The sequence below is a fragment of the Hemicordylus capensis genome, chromosome 4, assembly GCF_027244095.1.
Source record: "Hemicordylus capensis ecotype Gifberg chromosome 4, rHemCap1.1.pri, whole genome shotgun sequence".
NCBI classification, from domain to species: domain Eukaryota; kingdom Metazoa; phylum Chordata; class Lepidosauria; order Squamata; family Cordylidae; genus Hemicordylus; species Hemicordylus capensis.
Genome location: NC_069660.1, coordinates 208945996 through 208963276, shown reverse-complemented (window position 1 = coordinate 208963276; position 17281 = coordinate 208945996). Strand labels below are relative to the sequence as shown.

The 17281-nt window shown below is 43.1% G+C and overlaps 1 long non-coding RNA gene across 1 annotated transcript; it reads left to right on the top strand.

The window, feature by feature from the left end:
- Positions 1-1920: 1920 nt before the first annotated feature.
- On the top strand, positions 1921-7923 carry LOC128324269 (uncharacterized). Its single transcript, XR_008306759.1, has 4 exons — positions 1921-2756; positions 3297-3445; positions 6062-6150; positions 7856-7923. It is a non-coding gene; the product is annotated as an uncharacterized LOC128324269 (long non-coding RNA).
- Positions 7924-17281: the final 9358 nt, after the last annotated feature.

The following is a 17281-nucleotide window of genomic DNA, read 5'->3' as shown; positions in this document are numbered from 1 at the left end:
TCAATATTCTGATGACACTCAAATCTATTTCTCCATATCAACTTCATCAAGTAGTGGCACAATTTCTCTAAATGCCTGCCTGGAGGTGGTAATGGGCTGGATGAGAGATAACAAACTGAAATTGAATCCAAATAAGATGGAGGTACTGACTGTGGGGTGTCAGAACTCGAGAGATGGTTTAGATCTGCCAGTTCTGGATGGGGTTACACTGCCCCAGAAAGAACAAGTATGTAGCTTGTGGGTGCTCCTGAATAAAAAACTCTCTGGTCTCTCAGGTTGAGGCAATGGCCAGGGATGCTTTTTTCCAGCTTCAGCTGATGTCAGCTACACCCATTTCTGGAGGAAAATGACTGCCAAACAGTAGTATATATGCTGGTAACCTCCAGGCTTGACTGTTGTAATGCACCCTACACGAGGCTGCCTTTGTATGTTGTCTGGAAACTACAAGGCAGCCAGTCTGGTCTCTGGGATAACCCGAAGAGACCATATAATACCAATCTTAAATGAACTGCACTGGCTGCTGCTTTGTTTCCAAGCGAAATACAAAGTGCTGGCTATTATCTATAAGGCCCTCAATGGCTTGGGCCCAAGATATTTAAGAGAGCACTTCCTTTGTCATGAACCCTACTACCTATTAAGATCATCTAGGGAGGTCCAGTTACAGCTACCACTGGCTCATTTGGTGGCTACTTAGGATCGGGCCTTCTCTGTGGCTGCCCTGAGGCTCTGGAATGCACTACCGGTTAAAATCAGAGTTTATCCATCTCTGGCCATTTTTAAAAAGACCCTTAAGTTGCACCTGTTTTCTCAGGTTTTTAATTAAATTAAATTGGTTTTATATTATAATTGATTTAGTCATTTTATCCTGTTTTTATATTTTATTTTAACTTATGTACACTGCCTAGGGATGCACCGTGGGGAGGAAGAGGCTCTCTGGTGTACTAGCACTGGGGACTTCCAGGTGTGCTCTTGGGCACTGAACATAAGTACAGCATCCTTTTAAAAAAGTCTGAACAGGGCTATGGGCTGTGTGGTATCCACTGAGATACACCAGGGCTATGGGCTGTGTGGTATCCACTGAGATATACTAGGGCTATGGGCTGTGTGGGGTTCCGTGGGATCCACCTCAGGTATTCACCTGGGGCAGAGTTGCCCAATGTTGATCCTTCAGCTGTCTTGGACTACAACAATAACAGCTAGGAGGCCAAAACTGGGCATCCCAGACCTAGGGGATGGCACGGAAACTGGTAACCTTGTGATAAATTCTTCCTTGCAGCTTCTAGGATCTTGCTATTTGATGTAGCCTCACTGTGCTGTGAGTTTTCCTGCCCCAGCAAGCAGCAGTAAATTACATGCAGAAGGAGCAGGAAAACCATCACTATGATGCTCCACATTCCAAAAACTCAATTCACATAGCAATCTAGCACATTAAGGAGAAATTTGGGCTACAACTTACCCAATAATTGACTTTCACTGGGTTATGGAGAGACTGCTGAGAAGTGTCCAAAATCATAGTGTTGGAGGAGCGGGGTATAATCTACTCCCTCTTCCCGAGAACAAAATCTTCTTTTGTGCTTCCTGTTCTCTGAGCAATAAATTCTGAGCAGCTTTACAAGGTCAGTTTTCTTTAGAGGATGGAGCACTGGAGATTTATGGTGTCTTTATAATAAGAAGGTTTATTTACAAATGTTGAGCAGATATTACCAGGATGCAGAAGTGAGCACAAAGGCAGAACCACAGAGAGATAACCTGTGGCCCAGGGCAAATCATAGTCTTCGCCTTCTATCCTAAGCAGTCAATATGAAGCATTACATTTGGAGGCCCTCAGCCTTGTGGGTCTCTGGGACAAAGGCAGTTTGCCCCCTTTGTACCCCTGCAAGTTTCAAATTTACAGCAGTGACAGAACCCTGACATTTTAAAACCCAATTTTTCCTTTGAGACCCCCTCAATAACTCTGTTCTTAAGGCCCCAAGTTAGGAATCAGCTTGCAAAGTATTGTATTTCCTAACAAATACATTGTTTGGTCCTGTGTGATCTCCCCCCCCCCCTTTTTTTGGTAAAAAGCAGCTATGGCATGGGGTGGGGATCTGCACCCCTGTGCCATTCCATATTCCCCCACCTAAGCATGTGAGAAGCTCCTTCCTCATTTTACTGAACTCCCTCCCAACAAATATAACAAACCATATCTTCAATCCCTAGAACACATTTCCCCCCAAAGCATCTTTCTCCCGTCCTGCAAAGTAAGTGAGTTGCTCCTCAAGCTTTCCCTCTCCTTTTACCCCTGCAGGGGGAGAGAAATTTAACCCTTTCTTCCTGCTGCAGTCCCAATCTGGATCAGCCCTCCCTTTCCAGCCGCTATTTGCCCTGGGTGGGAAGCGGACATTGCCAGCTTCTGTCCCAGGACAAATAGCTGTGGGGGCCCTGATGGAGATCAGGATCACAATGGTGGAAAGCTTCACCTCCCTCACCCTTCTCTGTTATAGTCCCAATTAAGACCAGGAGCCCCCAGAGCTGGTACACAAAGCTCAGACAGATACAGGGCCAAGCCATGTCTTGTTTGCCAGGCAGCTTTCTTTTTGTCCACACACTCTAGACTTAGACCAGGCAGAGTGACTCCTGTTCCAGGAAACCGGAACAACAATGGCACCTTAGTGAGTCTGTTGTCCATGATCATGGAAAACCAACACTAGTGAGTGCCACTAAGCTCAAAAGAACATGGCTGCAACAATATCCCATTTGCAAAGAAGTGTGACAAGGTGAGTTGAATTTGTGGAAGTTGAGTAAGCTTGTGCCGTAATTTCACTGCAGTGTCCAGGGATGCTAGGAATGATGGGAAATTTATTTTAAAATTCATCCCATCACTAGCCTAAGCCCATCAGAAATTAAGGCTATTCAAAAGTTGTAGAGTCGTACTACTTCTCGTTCTTCTTGTGTCTGAGAATACCAAGCTGTTGCCTGTGTTCTTCAGCACTTGACTTGCTCATTTTTCTGGCTAACATTCCTCACAGTGTGCTCCTTCTCCTCCTAGTCACCTGTACTGAATCCAGGAATGTTCTCTCATCATAGCCTCTTCACAGGAGCAATAGCTTTAATGAATTAGTGCGGTGGGACAGATACATGTGTTTGTTCAGTGGATTTGTTTTTATTGTTCAGTTTAGTACTAAAAAGCATAGGCCAAACCCAACATCATATAACAGGAATGCTACGCTGTTGTGCCAAGTGAAGAGTTACCAATCTGTAAGCTTTTGTATAATTAATTGCTAAAGATGTTTCTTTCATGGCTTTTTATTGTCTAGTTACTACTAAATGCAGGAACTTGTGACACACTGCTCCACCTACTTGGGCACTGCTTGGAGAGAAACAAACTGCAAGTTGGAATGTGGGCAGCAAAAAAAAAAAAAAAAAGAGGACAGATTTTTTGCAGCTGAGAGAGGTATCTCTGAAGGTATGCTGTTTGCTTTTGGGGGAACGGATGCTGCAGTGGAAGCCAGCACTGTCTGGATGCCTGCCCATTTACCCATGAACAACATGAGGTCTATTAGAGACCAGCAGAAATCTCAAAAAATGAATTGGAAACCACAGTATAGATGTAATATTCAGAATAGTCAGGTTGGAGAATTACCAGTGGAACATTTCTCCAGATGCGATCACAAGTCTATTATTTTGTCTTTTGGGTACAGAACACATAAATGACCAGAATGATAAATTTTCAAAGGAAAAAGAGAAGCTCAATTGGTTCTAAAATTGAAGAGTTTGGTCCCCAAAGTGTTAAATGAAGGCATAGAGTATATCCCTCCTAAAAGAAATTGCATGATATCCTTTGCAGTAGGATTATTTATGCGTAGAATACAACCAAGGAGGATCCCTCAATTATTTTGACGAACAAGTGTAGCTTTCAGTAAGAAACTTATAAAGAGGGTTGGGCAAGAATACACTGACCAGAGGAATTCTCAAACCTTTTGATACTGTGCCCCCCTAAAATAATATATTAAGTTTTGTCACTCCCCCATGATTAAAGCTAGTGTTCAACAATTAGAATTCCAATCAAGGGCCTTAGATTTTGAATATTTAGTTTGCTTTTAAAAAATGCTCCTATTTCAAAATTATTCTGATGAATTTTGGAACTTAATGAGTCAGAAATAGGAAAGCTCTTCAAGGATGCATTCTGTGTTTGCATTATGAACATTCAAACAAATCTGGGAGCAGGCAGCACAGCAGAAGCACATCTTTGGCCAAGGGGCCGGAAGATTCTCTCTTGGGGATTGGGAGTCAGTGAGGAGATGTCAGGTGGCAGGGGCCTCACCTGACGTCTCTGAGGCATGGGAACAGTCAGGGGCAACAGGAGGTGGATAGGGAGACAGGAGCTGACAACCACCCAGCTGCTCTGCTGTGTACAGAGCTGAGAGCAGCACAGCAGAGGCATTTCTCTGGCTGATGGTCCAAGGTTCCTCTCAGGAACTCTCTTCTGGCCTGTCATGTCAGCCAAAGAAGCACCACTTCTGTGTCTGCCCTTGGCTTTGTATGCAATGCAGGAGCTGGGTGGTTGTCGGCTCCTGTCTTCCCGCCTGCCTCCTCTTGTCCCCGACCATCTCCATATCTCCATGCTTTGAAGACTCCGGTAAGGCCCCTGCTTCCTGACAGCTCTTCCTGACTCCTGCTCCCCTTTTAAGAGGCTTACAACCCTCCTGCAGGGATGGGTCACAAGTCACACTTTGATAGCTCCTGCCTTTACCATGTATTTTGCTGAGGATGCAAGTTACTGTTGCAACATGCTAGATATCAGTAATATATTTGATTTTAACATTAGAAAGACCCTCCCCCCACTTTCTAATTCTAATTATTTGTTTATTTATTTATCATATTTTTATACCACCTGATATGTACATCTCTAGGTGGTGTGTACATCTCTAGGCGGTGATGTACCACCTACTGTAGAGATGTACTTGTAGGTATTTGGAACTACTTATCTGTGAGTATACGAATTTCATTGATACACCTACATTTGAGATGGTGATCCTTTAGTCAAATTCATAGCAGTCATTTTCTAAACATGTTACAAGTAAGAGGGATTATGGATTGATTTTGTAAACGTGGTTATCATGAAGGAAGAGGGTGGTGTTCAAGAAAACATTCTTTTGAATTGAATATTGGGATTTTAAAAAATAATAAGACATCAGTAAGGGTTTTATAGCTGTTCTTAATGCTATGAGGTATACTGGTATTAATCCTAGCAGATGTTTATATAACAGATGTATAAATCAATGTGTCTTTGAAAAATTGATTGGCTCTTAAAAGTGGTTTGGTACAGTTCTTTTGTTTCTCAGTTCTGAAAATATTCAATGTCTTATGGCATCTGAACAATATATGATTCTTTTAAAATCACAGGTGTTCCATTATTTTTTAATTTTTCTCGCCTCTGAGGAAGAGACTCACAATGCATCAGTCATGTTTGATTTTATTGGAGCATCTCATAATAATTTTTCCCACCACTCTCAGCTCCCCCTTAGCTTCTGTACCTGCATTTTCTACAACTATATGCATATTTGTAAACAAACCGTTCTTATGACAATACTGTTGGTCTCAAGTCCTCTTTCCTCAGGTAACCTGTAAAAGGCAGTGCCTGAAATTTCCTCTCAGTCAGGGAGCCAGGACTAATTTCTAAGTAAATATGCATACAATCAAGCTGCACGTTGTGAGTTTGGGGATGATGGGGCAAGTTGCTGTTCCAGACACTGATGTATTTCAACATCAGCACAAATTACCATGGAAAATAAAATGGAAATACACACTGAGAAGGAGGAGGTTGTGCAATACTGTCAACGCCATCTATTGACAATCTGTTAACTGCCTTCTGTCATATCCCTTTTATTAGATAGTTGTTTCAGAGATTTCCGCAGATTGCCAGCAGATGGCGCTGGTAATGTTACACAGCCTCCTTCGTAGTGTGGATTTCCCATGCTAATTTGTGCTGCTGTGGTGTTGGAATAGATTAGCTTCTGGAAGAGCCCTTCTTGCTGTTAACAATTGCCTACAGTTCTATGTTTGTTTTGTATCCTTACAGAATCTTGCTCAGTTTCATGGTTGAGCTGCTTATCTTTGGGGTTCTCTTGAATTTCATTTACTGTTGCAGTAACCATTACGTGGGACAGAGTGAGTGGTGCATAATGTTTCCCTTTTTATGATATGTTTTCTGAGGAACTTTAAGTTCTATTTTGACAGAAGGTGACAGGAGTGGGCGGTGTGGGGGGGAGTCACAGTCAAACAAAGCCTTTCATAATCTGTTCAGCTGCAAGAAGAATTAATCTTACTGTCTACTTGAGTTGCCTGCCTTCCTTCCTTTGGCTGGTTCCCGTGTACTCACTGTGAAGTAGATTGAGCAAATCCCAATTGCAAATATTTAACAGGAGACAGCAGTTTCTTTTAGCCAACTCTGCAGTGCTGCTAAAATCCAATTACGAGAGAGTTGATGACAGATGTTCAGGAGCTGTGGGTCGGACGACTTAGGCTCTGCCATTTTGCATGGGAAAGATCTGAGGCTGTTAGATCTTTACTACCCTAGTAGCTATGCACTTGGAGGCCTATTTTGGAAGCCTGACAATTTGAGCTGGATACAAAGTGTTTGAGCTCTTGAGCTGCATTCGTGAATAATGCCAAGTTTTTTAGGTAGATGTGTGTTCTTGGAAAAGTTGGAAATATGTCCTGCAGTTCCAAAGGCAATTATGCACGCATGCTTTCTTTGTCCTGTCAGTACTGATCTTTGCTAACAGTATGTAGCCACAGTGGTGCTGCCTGGGTAGTGGACACATTCTAGGGCTTCAGGGCTGACCCTGCCATGAGACAGAGTGACGTGGGCTGCTTCAGGTGGCAGATTGTCGACCAACTCTTGGGGTGGCAGACCCTTCTTTATAGATGGCCTGCAGAGGAAGGAAGGTGAAATGGCATCCTACTGCTTTCTCTTCCTTCTTTTTCTTTTAGGAAGGGGGAGGGATTTTAAAGGAGGAAGGAATCGGGGTGTGGTTTTAATAGGTGGGAAAAATGAAGAAGGGGCCACAGTTTGTTGCTCTACTTCAGGAAGCAAAATGTCATGGGCAGGTGCTGTAGGGTTCTTTCTCTTTGGGGGCAAGGTAAACGGCAAGGCCTAACAGGTTTGACCAGCATGACTCAAACAGAAAAATACCTCTTGAATCCTCAGATCCCTCAGAATACCCATGCAACATATTGGGGTTCCTTACCAAATGAGTTGAATAGGAATTGGGTTCCTGAGGACAGAAGATAAAAAGCCACTGCTTGGAATGTTCTTTACGGTAGTATCCAACACAGATCTTCAAGTGAAGACATCACTGTATGAATGCAGACATTAGTTTAGGTGGGGTAGGAGATGCTGGAAGATATTGTGGGGCTTTAAGTATTCACTATTGAGCTCAGTTTTAAAATTATGAGGGTTTTCACAAGCATCAAAGGACATGCTTTCAGTATGACTCACATGTTGTAAAGTAAGAACACAGCTCTGTATATAATTAAGATGGTATAATCATAACATTTATTGTTGTTCAAGATTTCCCCACAAGTGCAGTGTTTCCACAGATTTGGGATGGGAACAGTTTTGAAGCTTTTCATTGAAATGAGCTCTTGAGGTGCATATGTAGCTGAATAGGGAAAGAGATTTTTCTCCTCCAACTAGTGTTTCTGCTGCTATTTGGTGTGTCATCTGGAATATGGTTGTGAGTGTTGTGTACCTATTTATTAGTGCCTATGACAGTACCTATGACATTACTGATTAACAGGAGTGCTGGTCTTGGTAGCAAACGTGAATTGTCCCCTTTGCTAAGCAGGGTCCACCCTTGTTTGATTTCAGTGGGAGACTACATGTGAGCACGGTGAGATCTTCCACTTAGGAGATCTGGGAAGAGCAGAAGGTTCCAAGTTCAATTCCTGGCATCTCCAAGATAGGGCTGAGAGAGACTCCTGCCTGCAACCAGGGCCGGATTAGTGCGGGGCATGTAGCATATATTATAAAGGGGCCCTAAATGTAAAAAAATGCACATGAATATTAAAACATAAATTATTTACTTGCATAGTAAAGTGATTCAATTTTTTCATTTGCTATATTTTGGAGTATGGGAGACTGAGCCACAAACTCACACTTAAGACAACAACAGTGAACATTTATATACCGTTTTTCAATCAAAATTCTCAAAGCAGTTTCCATAGAAAAATAATGAGTGGATAGATGATTCTCTGTCTCCAAAGGGCTCACACTCTAAAAATAAAAATGTGGTAGGCACCAGCAACAGCTGCTGGACAGATGCTGTGCTGGGCCTTCTCTTAAAAGGCACATTTAGCAGAAAAGGGATATTTTATCTAACATGGACCAAATAAAACAGGTAAAGTTTTAACTTTAATTCCCAGTTGGAAGCCAGGCGTGCGGGGCCCTCAAAAACACAGGGCCTGTAGCAAATGCTACATTTGCTACTATGTTAATCCGCCTCTGCCTGCAACCTCAGAGAAGCCACTGACAGTTTGTGTGGACAATACTGAGCTAGATGGGCTGATGCTCTGATGAGGTAAAAGGCAGTTTCCTGTGTTCCTATGAAACTACTTGTTCCTCTCATGCCCATACAATTCTGAATTTTTTTGAAAATGGTGGTGGGGAGGAAGGTAGAGCACTTTTCAGGGGACCTCTCTTGAGGATGTGTTCTTGTAGACTTTTATTTTCGAAGCCCAGTGAATACCAATAATGCACACCATCCTCTGAAACTTTGTCCTGCCATCTTCTGAGCCCCCCTCCTCACTTTAAAAAAACCAAACAAATTTAGAGTGTAAACCCTGGAACATGCATCAAATACTTGAATGCACACATCTTGACTCTATTTACATACAGTGAGGGAAATAAGTATTTGATCCCCTGCTGATTTTGTCCGTTTCCCCCGACACAGAAATGACCAGGCTATAATTGGAATGGTAGGTTTATTGTAGCCGTGAGAGACGGAATAACAACAAACAAACCCTCAAAAGCCCAGTGCCCAAAAGTCAGCGATGGATTTGCATTGTAGTGAGGGAAATAAGTATTCGATCCCTTCACAAAAGATGTCTTAGTACTTGGTGGCAAAACCCTTGTTGGCAATCACAGAGGTCAGACGTTTCTTGTAGTTGGCCACCAGGTTTGCACACAACCCAGGAGGGATGTTGTCCCACTCCTCTTTGCAGATCCTCTCCAAGTCAGAAAGGTTTCGAGGCTGATGTTTGGCAACCCGAACCTTCAGCTCCCTCCACAGATTTTCTATGGGATTAAGGTCTGGAGACTGGCTGGGCCACTCCAGGACCTTCATGTGCTTCTTCTTGAGCCACTCCTTTGTTGCCTTGGCTGTGTGTTTTGGGTCATTGTCATGCTGGAATACCCATCCACGACCCATTCTCAATGCCCTGGCTGAGGGAAGGAGGTGCTCACCCAAGATCTGATGGTACATGGTCCCGTCCATCGTCCCTTCGATGCGGTGAAGGTGTCCTGTCCCCTTAGCAGAAAAACACCCCCAAAGCATAATGTGTCCACCTCCATGTTTGACGGTGGGGATGGTGTTCTTGGGCTCATAGGCAGCATTCCTCCTTCTCCACACACGGCGAGTTGAGCTGATGCCAAAGAGCTCGATTTTGGTCTCATCTGACCACAACACTTTCTCCCAGTTCTCCTCTGGATCATTCAGATGTGCATTGGCAAACTGCAGACGGGCCTGTACATGTGCTGCCTTGAGCAGGGGGACCTTGCGGGCACTGCAAGATTTCAGTCCTTCACGGCGTAGTGTGTTACCAATTGTTTTCTTGGTGACTATGGTTCCAGCTGCCCTGAGATCATTGACAAGTTCCCCCTGTGTAGTTCTGGGCTGCTTTGTCACCGTTCTCATGATCATTGCAACTCCACGAGGTGAGATCTTGCATGGAGCCCCAGACCGAGGGAGATTGACAGTTGTTTTGTGTTTCTTCCATTTGTGAGTTATCGTGCCAACTGTAGTCACCTTCTCACCAAGCTGCTTGGCGATAGTCTTGTAGCCCAGTCCAGCCTTGTGCAGGTCTACAACCTTGTCCCTGACATCCTTCGACAGCTCTTAGGTCTTGGGCATGTTGGTGAGTTTGGAAGCTGAGTGATTGCTTGCTTCTATGGACAGGTGTCTTTTATACAGGTACTGTAACAAGCTGGGATTAGGAGCACTCCCTTACAGAGGGTGTTCCTCATCTCAGCTTGTTACCTGCATATAGTGAAAAGACACCTGGGAGCCTGAAATCTTGCTGGTTGATAGGGGATCGAATACTTATTTCCCTCACTACAAAGCAAATCCATTGCTGACTTTTGGGCACTGGGCTTTTGAGGGTTTGTTTGTTGTTATTCTGTCTCTCACAGCTACAATAAACTTACCATTCCAATTATAGCCTGGTCATTTCTGTGTCAGAGGGCAAACGGACAAAATCAGCAGGGGATCAAATACTTATTTCCCTCACTGTATACTGTTAGTGGTATCAAAGCAACTTTCTCCCTACTGTTGTGCTGGTGGGAAGGAGGAAACTGATTGGGTAGATAAGATCCATTTGATTGGCCCAGCTCATGTGGCTCTAGTATCCATATCCATATTTCAGTTGGTGGGATCTTACTATTGGAAAGTAGTTCGCACAGCACTGTTATAAGTGATTGGGCCCTGTTAAGAGTTTTGTGAAGAAAAGATCTCTGGCAAACAAATGATCTCACCACAGCATGGTGTTCTCCATCCAGCAAAGAAAACTTTCATGGCTTGTGGCATGAAATTGTGATGCCAACTCAGATCAGGTTATTACTATTCTACAGCTTTCTTCAGTGTGACATACTAACAAGACAATAACAGCCAATTACTACAAAGTACTTCTGCTTTATATCATCTAATTACAATCACTGTTTAAAACGATTGTGGAAAGTTGTATATAATGCATCTCTAATTAAAAGAGCCATGGCTGCACCATGCTGAGCGGCCTCTCAAATTTCTGGCACTACTGTATGCAGTGGAATCTGATGAAGGGCCCCCAATGCCACCCAACCAGAAAACCTGACTGAGGATGGCAGGCACAGGAATACTGATACTACTTATTTTAGCTAGAGGAACGCTTTTTTTTTTTTTAATGGGGAGAATATTTTGACTGGAGTGACCAATAAATGGCAGGTATCTTGGAAACATACTGTATCTTTCTGTGTGGTATCTTTTAGTAAATATGTTCAAGGTATTAGTAAGAAGTACAGAATGTTAGGACAAGACTACAGCTTGATACAAAACTAGAAGAATAATTTGCCTGGTTTCCTCAGGAATATTCCTGTTGGCCACAGTAGATGACTCAGCATTAAATTGGAACACAGGAAGTGAAATTTGGTTTCTTCTTCAGAGAATGTGTTGCATGAACATCTTTGGGGTAAAGAGGAAGCCTAAATGAAGAAAATGTGCTGAGTGCACATTTAGCACATATTTATTATTATGAAATACTTTGAAATGGGCCATGGGTCAAAAATTTGCCATTGGTGGAATAGACATTTACAGAGGTGCATACCTAAGGAAAGCTTGATAAACAAGTCTTCATGTGTGTGTCCCCCTTTTGTGGGTGGTTGTGAGGAAAGACCTTTTTGCAGGGAGATATAGGTTATTAGGCATAGAGAGAGTTCAGTAAAATGAGGGGGGACCTCTTCAAATGCTTGGTGGGAGGGGGGTCTGCAGCCCTGAACAATTATAGAGGAAGGAAGCCATATTTCGAGTGTCCATGCAGCACTTGGGTAACACATGAACTTCTCAAGCAAATCAGTCATTTTATGAATGATCAGTTCAAATGTCATGCAAATATCTTCGATCCCTCTCTGGATAAATGTGCACACTTCAAGTAAATTGCTGCCCTGCTGTCTTGCATGGGATGCTAGAGCTATAATAAAGACTGCAGCAAACCAACTTTACCATCAAGCAATTAGACTTCCCATGAAAATCTGTCTCCTGGGCATGGAATGAGAGATCAGCCTCTTGCCTAAAGGCTGGTTCACACAGGCATATTCTTTGTAGTGGGATGCCACTATCTTTGGGGCCCACAACCCCATTGCCAGACTGAGCAACACAGTGTAATCATAGTGAAATGACGAGCTCTAACAGTTGCCCGTGTAAATGCTCTCCCAACAGCTGTGCTCCATGGTAGATTACAGGGTATACCATACGCATCAAGATTATGCCTAGGGGTGTGCACCGGACCGCGGACCTGCGGCTCGGCACTGGGGTGGGGGGGTCCATTAAGGGCGGGGGGGGCTTTACTCACCCCTCCCGCGCTTTGCTGCTTCGGCGCCATAATTACTTTAAAAAATGCGCCGCAGTATCATTTGCCGCTCCGGGGCTCCTTCTTGACTGCAAAATCGGGCGGCAGGATACTTCCCTGCCGCCCCCAAAGCCCCCTCAAGCCATTTGAGCGCTTTAAATCTCGCCCCGGACCGAGTGCTAAAGCGCTCGGGCGGGCGGCGGGGAGATGTCCGTCCGTCCGCCCGCCCCCTTCCCTGCCTTCTGCGAAGTGCAGGGAAGGGGGCGGGCGGACGGACGGACATCTCCCCGCCGCCCACCCGAGCGCTTTAGCACTCGGTCCGGGGCGAGATTTAAAGCGCTCAAATGGCTTGAGGGGGCTTTGGGGGCGGCAGGGAAGTATCCTGCCGCCCGATTTTGCAGTCAAGAAGGAGCCCCGGAGCGGCAAATGATACTGCGGCGCATTTTTTAAAGTAATTATGGCGCCGAAGCAGCAAAGCGCGGGAGGGGTGAGTAAAGCCCCCCCCCGCCCTTAATGGACCCCCCCACCCTAACCCTCCCGAACTAAAACCACCCCTTGTCCGGACCGGTTCGGAGGCCAGTAGAATGGCCTCCGAACCAATCCGTGCACACTACTAATTATGCCCTTGTGGATCTGGTAATGTTGAAACAACTGCTCACGTTTTATTGCACTGTGAATATTACAGAGACATAAGACGCCAACAAATTGCCCCACTTTTGATTAATTTTCCGGGCTGTGGAGATGATTTTTATTTAAACTATTTGCTCACTAATCCTAATTCGGATGTTATTCATATTGTGGCCAAATATTGTTATATAATATGCCAAATGCATATAAATGTAGTCTGATTTTATATTATTATTATTATTATTATTATTATTATCATTATTATTTTAATATTGTTGTATTGCTGGTCTACGACCGAAATAAAGTTTTACTAGTGAAATCATAGATATAAATAAATAAAATGACTCCTGTCCCCAAAGTGCTCACAATCTAAAAAAGAAACATAAGACAGACAACAGCAGCCTCTGGAAGGGTGCTGTGCTGGGGATGGATTGGGCCAGTTGCTCTCCCCCTGTTAAATAAAGAGAATCCCCACTTTTAAAAGGTGCCTATTTGCTCAGTTAGCAGGTAAGCAACTCTACCTCACCGGGAGGGCAACTCTGTTATGGCCACAAAGAAATGACCAACTGGGTGGATGAAGCCAGTTGGTCCAGTGGCATGGAAAGCATAGGATGGTAGATGCCAGAGCAGCACAGAAGGGGCAGGGCTTATTAGAGAGACAGGAGGAGCATGGAGAATTGGGACAGTCAGCAACCTGCGGCAGCCAGCTAGGTGAGCTCCCCTTCCCTCACTGTGGGAGCTGGTGTAGGTTTCTTTCATTTGCAATGTGCTGGAAGAGCACCAATAATAGAACTCTCTGTTGTAGCTAATGGCAGCTGCCTGCTATGTTTTCCCCTCACAGTGCCTCCTGGAGTGGCAGGATATTGTGGGGGACAAGCAGATGGTAGTCACATCAGTAACACTGTTGATGCTGCTACACTATCAAGAATGAAAGAAACTATGGAAAGAAATCACCCAAGTAGGAAGGAGTCCACTGGAGATCACCTGCCACGCACCTTCTCAAACCTGAAGCCAGCCTTGACTGTAATGCACTATTTGGAGATATGCAATACAGTCTACTACTACTACGATGAATATTTATGTATCACTTTTTTCAACAAAGGTTTTTAAAGTGGTTCACATTTAAACATACATCATACATACAATGGTTCCCTGTCTCAATAGGGCTCACAATCTTAAAACAAAAATACATGGACATACAACTACTGCTAATATTTATATACCATATAAATAGTCCTTTAAGACCTTCAAATTTATTACGTAAAAGCAGATGACAATACCTTGTTAAAACATAGTTAAAAATGTTGTCAAAAGCATAGTGAAAACAAACGTATGTTTTGGCATCAAATGCCAACCTCAGTGTTCCTCCATCTTCTGTGGAACACCTGCTTATATTGTTCACAACTTTAATTACACACACTCTGGCAGTAATTTCAATCAACAAATGAGGTAGAAAGTTGAGTTGAGTTACTGAGGATGAATAAAAGACAGGTGAATTGCTATGGATGTACAATTAGGGATACAGGGGAAATGATGGATGGCAGTTTAAAATGTAATGTTTTCAAATTTAATGATGAATTTTATTCCCAGGAGCAAGGACTTGCTATGGACAATTGCCTTGTACCATTATTAGCTATATGAATAAACTAGAAAGGAAATATGTAAAACAGGATGTACTCCCATATAAAAGATAAATTGATGACATAATCATTATAACTAGGTCTAGAGAACAAGCTGATGAGATATTTGAGAGGAAGTATAAGCTTAACTAGAGAGAGTCCCAATGCACTGGGTTGGTTACAATATTTGGACATGGAAATTTATCTTAGGGGGAGTCGTCCCAAGATGAAGTGCTATAGGAAACCAGCAAAGAAAGATTAGATTATTAATAATACATAAGCACATCCACAGATTATTAAAACTCACACTATGGAAAATATAGTTAAAAGAGCAGTAACATCAGAGGAATACAAAGAATAATCAAAAGAAAGAGCTATAACATTATTATTATTTATTACATTTATAAACCACCCATCCAGAGGCTCTGGGCGGTGTACAACAACTTTTTAAAAAACATAAAAACACACAATTCAAAACTCAGTGCTAAAAACAATATAAAAACAATTCAAACACAATTAAAACCATTTAAAACCAATTAAAATACTTTTAAAAAACAACTACAATTTACAAGCCTTGGAAGGCGAGGCCAAACAAATACGTTGATAGGGATCTTTTAAAGGCCAACAGGCATTGGGACAAAGTAATGGCTACAGGTTTCCTTTCAGAAGAATGGCAGGAATTAAATTTGTACCTGGCTTACCTGTTTTGAAAATTCCTTTTGTATCTGACAATTTTGTTAGACAATGTCCGAGAACGTTACATAAGTATGACATTAAGGCCAATGTGGTGGTCCAGTCAGCTAAGACGTTGAAACAACAACAACTGGTGAGAACAAGGTTATATGATAGGAGATAAGACAAGACAGATTGCTCAGTATGTGAACTGGAGGAGGGGAGTTGTAGATTAAAAGGAGTAGTGTACAGAATAACTTGTAAGGAGTATGGAGAGTTTTATATTGGAAAGTTAATCACTAGATTTAAATAACACTTGGCAGATACAAAGTATGAGAAGAGAAAGAGGCCATGGTTAGTAAAGGTAAAGTGTCCGTCAAGTTGATTTTGATTCCTTGTGCCCACAGAGCCCTGTGGTTTTCTTTAGTAGACTACTGGAGAGGTTTACTGTTGCCTCCTCCCACGCCGTATGAGATGATGACTTTCAGCATCTTTCTATATTGCTGCTGCCCAATATAGCACAAGCGGGGATCTGAACCAGCAACCTTCTGCTTGTTAGTCAAGCATTTTCCTACTGCGTACATATGACCAAATATCATAAGGGAATAACTATGCCTATTAAGGGGGATATATTGGAGGTGGAGTGTTGCTTAGTTCAAAGAAAGATTAAAGAGGCAATATATAGAGACAAACTCAAACCCAGTGTAAATGGTAGGGAAGAGTTAAAGGAGACCTTGAAGTATATTGGCTACTAAGGAGTATGCAATGTAGGAACACAGACACACAGCTGTATGACCTTGGTTCCCTTTGACTCTTGTCTTCTCCCTCCCCACCTTTTTACTTCATTTGTTGATTGAAATTATTGCCAGAGTGTGTGTAATTAAAGTTTTGAACAATATAAGCAGGTGATCCACAGAAGATGGAGGAACAACACTGAGGATGGTGTTTGACACCAAAATGTATGTTTGTTTTTTAAGTGTGTCATAGAGTTGATGTCAACTCCTGCTGACCACAGAGGCCTGTGGTTGTCTTTGGTAGAATACAGGAGGGGTTTACTATTGCCATCTCCTGCACAGTATGAGATGATGCCTTTCAGCATCTTCCTATATTGCTGCTGCCAGATGTAGATGTTTCCCATAGTCTGGGAAACATACCAGCGGAGATTAGAACCAGCAACCTGTGGCTTGCTAGTCAATTCATTTCCCCACTGTGCCATTACTATTTTAACAACATTTTAAACAATGTTTTAACATGGTTTTGTCATCTGTTTTTACATAATAAATTTATAGGTCTTAAAGGGAGCACTTGGGAGTCACCTTAAATATGGGTATTGCATTGCCAACTTATCAATTTATACGAATACCATATCAATATGGTATGTTATGCTATACAGTAGAGCCCAGCAGCAACAATGAGGGGGATGCTGTGCTGTGCTGAAAAAGGATAGTTGCTCTCCTCCTGCAAAATATAAGACAGCCATCACTTTTAAAAGGTGCTTCATTGCTCAGTGAGTAGGGAATGGTCTTCATGGGAAGGACCAGTGGTTTGTCATCAAATTTACTTTGTCTGGAGCAGGGGCGTAACGAGCCTGGAGTGGGCCCAGAGACAAAATTTTAAAATGGGCCCCTCGCTGATACACACACACACTCACTTCACTTGTGACTTGCATCTGGGGGCCCCCTCGAGGCATGGGGGGCCCCAGGCAGCCGCCTTCCCTTGCCTAATGGTAGTTACGCCCCTGGTCTGGAGAACTCTCTACATCATTATGTCTGCTGAAAAGCTCCTGATGTCATTTGTGGTGGAAACCCTTGTGTTGCAGTGCAGAAGGTACTGGGGCCTGTTGTAGTGCTCACACTCGATTCATGTATGTGCTGACCAGGCCCATTGGGCATCATTGTCATTTGTCATAGGTGCAGTCATCCTAGAACCACATTTAGCATGCTTCTGCAGTTCTGACCTCCTAGGGAAGGAGGCTTCATTGAGAAATTCGGTTTACACTTCTCTAGATCCCTGGAGTTCCCTGGAACACAGTTAAAAAATACTGTGGTAGATGATGGTGCTGC